General features: G+C 37.5%; 1 pseudogene; it reads right to left on the bottom strand.

The window, feature by feature from the left end:
* Positions 1 to 368: 368 nt before the first annotated feature.
* On the bottom strand, positions 369 to 533 carry LOC145253062 (U2 spliceosomal RNA; annotated as a pseudogene).
* Positions 534 to 3,395: the final 2,862 nt, after the last annotated feature.

Genomic DNA, 3,395 nt, shown 5'->3' with positions numbered 1-3,395 from the left:
GGCATGTGGGGTTGCCCCCACATCTGGTCTTTGCTAGTCATAGCTAGTCATAGCTTGCAGTATCTGCCGGAACAGATGGTATTTATTTGCTCCCCCACCGAGCAAATTAGGCACAAGGCCGATTTTTAATGTGAGGAGTGAAGGGGAAATGGGGACCAACTCCCCGGGGAGTAGGGGAGCTGGATAGTGACAATTGGTATGAAGGGTTGCCCCTACTTTGACCAAGGTCTTATATGAGGGGTCGCCCCACCATATGGTCTTTGCTTGCAGTATCTGCCGGAGAGATGGCATTTATTTGCTCCCCCACCGAGCAAATTAGGCACAAGGCCAATTTTTAATGTGAGGAGTGAAGGGAGGGGGAAGGGAAAAAGGGGACCAGCTCCCGAGAAGTGGGAAATGGGAGCTGGTTAAAGGTCAGGCATGTGGGGTTGCCCCCACATCTGGTCTTTGCTAGTCATAGCTAGTCATAGCTTGCAGTATCTGCCGGAACAGATACTACACTTTTATCTTGGCCAAAAGGCCAAGAACATGATTAGTAATGTATGTAAATGACTATATATATATATATATATATATATATATATATATATATATATATATATATATATACAACGGGAAAATAATGTAAAAAAAATTAAAGATTCTTGAAGCGTCGTACATTAGAACTCTTCAACCTAATATAAATGACATTGCATTTCAAAAAAGCAGTAACGTTCTGAAATGTCTTGCGTAGTCCGTGTTGGACGGACTTTGTACATAGTGTCTACGAACTTGCTGGTTTTAACACTCGAATTTTTAATCGACTTTTATTCTTAATCGACTTTTATTTTAACTCATCACTGACTATATATATTTTAGTTTTCATTTTTAATCCTCATTTTCGCAATCCTGTATTTTTAACACCTGATGATGATTCATGGACGAATCGAAAGCGCTCGTAACCGCAACATGTATGGATCCTTTATTAATATTTTTGATTTTGAAACAAAAAAGACAATACGAAAAATTGAAAAATTAAAAAAAAAGTATTATAAGAAAAAATGTCTCCGTTGTATTTAATAATATTTGCTTGAATATATATATATATATATATATATATATATATATATATATATATTGTCCCCATGTTATAAATAATGATTGATATATATTATAAGAAAATATATTTCTAGAGAAATATATATATATATATATATATATATATATATATATATATATATATAATTTATATCAGAATTTCCATTTATATATATAGAGAGAGAGATTAGTATTGGCTGAAGAGAGCTTGATATGGATATCTTAAACGGTTCTAAGTATCGGGTTTGAAATTGACGGTACCAATGACTTGTCACATCTAACAACTATCTCTACACAAAATACAATATATATATATATGTATATACATATGTGTGTGCGCGTGTGTGCGTGTGTGTGTGTGTGGAAATTCTGAGATAAATTATGCATAATTACAATAAAATATATTATTTTACAAAGGATTACAAATAATTATTTTATTTTCTCCTTAATCCATGGATTTTTAATGAATGTCTGATCTCATTGGATGAAATGTTTTTTGCAAAATAAATATATGTAATCGTAAATTTTGTTATTTAACGCATAAACCGATAATTAAATTTGAAATGATAGTGTAAAAAAGGGACTCCATGGTCGAATACATGAGAATACAGAAATAGTTGTGAAATTCAAAGCAATTAATACTGGTATATTCCAGAATGATTGCAGGTTTTAAAGCATATTCCAGATTGGAGTGTAAAATCTTGGTAGATCTAAGTCATGCATTATTTGTAATGTGGTAGCATTCTTGGAAACGTCCTTTGAAAAACTCGATATTCGTGCAGTACTTACTTGTACTTGAAACGACATTCACCCTGGAGGAGTTGAGTCGGCTTCATGAAGATGCACATCTCGTACCGCTGCAGCCCAAGCCCGGCGATCGGAGGCAAGATCCCGAGTGAGCAATAGCCAGTCACGTCTCCAACGAGACAGGCTATAGATGAGCGGGCCCGAAATAAGCTCAGCGTCGGCTTTGATAGTCCCGAGCCACGTTCTTAGCTGGCCACCGACACGTTTTTTCCAGCCGGGTAGAGGACGTGGGGAGATAGCCTCGTGGATAAAGACCCCTGCATCACAGCGAGAGGCATGGCCGAACCATCGAAGGCGTCGGGCCCGCAGTAGGTCAGTAATTGCCTGGAGATTGCAGCGACGCCGGACTTCTTTGTTGGCGACGAAATCCAAGGGACGGACATGGAGAATGCGGCGGAAATTGTAGTGGTCGAAAACTTCTACGCGTCGCAGATCCGCTTTAATTATATTCGTGCAGGCGACGAATTCACTGAAAGGCAGGTTTTTTTTTAAGTACTATGTGCTGATACAATTCTTCTATAGTTAATTTATATTAAATTAATATATTTTTTCTTATATTTAAGTTATTAAATTGTTTAACAGTTTACACTATTATACAATCTGTAATCCTATGACAATTTCGTATTTCATTTAATCTATATCTTCAGGGTGGAACGATAAAAATATCACCCTAAAAAAACAACACTACAGCTTTATGTTAAAACTTTTATTGAGAAAATTAATTCAGGTAACTTGATTATTTAGTAGAGTTGACATCTATTCAATGTAGCTGCCTTCAGCTTGAATTTCTGCCTCGATATGGGTCCGGAACTGGGAGCATACTTCTTTCCACAAGCGCCGGCGAATACTCAGTGGATGATGGCGACCAGGCTGGCTTGGGTGTTGTCGGAGATTATATTGGTGATGTTCTCGGCGTATGATCAAATAAAGTAGTCCAGCGTGTTCAATGAATCTTCGGATTTCAGGTTGAAACTGGCTGATGAATTTGCCGTAGTGGTTGTGGACCCTAGTACTTTCGGTTTGCTCTGTAACCGTCGTCGTTGATGGATATAAATTAAAGATTGTAAGCGGATATGATTTAGTTGAGATTCTGACGAGACAATAAAAATTAGTTATAACATCAGGCTAAACCGGAAGTAGACCGATTGGACTAGCTGGAGAAAAAGCAGGCCGGTATCGTTTTCGAATTCTAGGATGATGAAACAGATGAAACCTGAACATTTTCAGCCGATACAGTACAGTATAATCTCCACTTATATATAAACGCACCTTGTGTGTGTGTGTGTGTGTGTGTGTGTGTGTGTGTGTGTGTGTGTGTGTGTGTGTGTGTGTGTGTGTGTGTGTGTGTGTGCGTGCGAGGAAGAGAGAAAGAGTTGCTGGTGAACTCAAAAACGGCCGGGCTTATTATTTTTAATTTCACATGAATGTACTTCATGTGTCTGGGAATGTTCTTAGATAGGTTCTGTATAAGTATCGAAAATCAATAGTCAAGAAAACACGATTTAACTCCG

The sequence above is a fragment of the Euprymna scolopes genome, chromosome 29 (genome assembly GCF_053919585.1).
Source record: "Euprymna scolopes isolate OS-2025 chromosome 29, ASM5391958v1, whole genome shotgun sequence".
Classification (NCBI taxonomy): Eukaryota; Metazoa; Mollusca; class Cephalopoda; order Sepiida; family Sepiolidae; genus Euprymna; species Euprymna scolopes.
The sequence above is the reverse complement of the archived record's forward strand: the minus strand, read 5'-3'. Positions and strand labels throughout refer to the sequence as shown.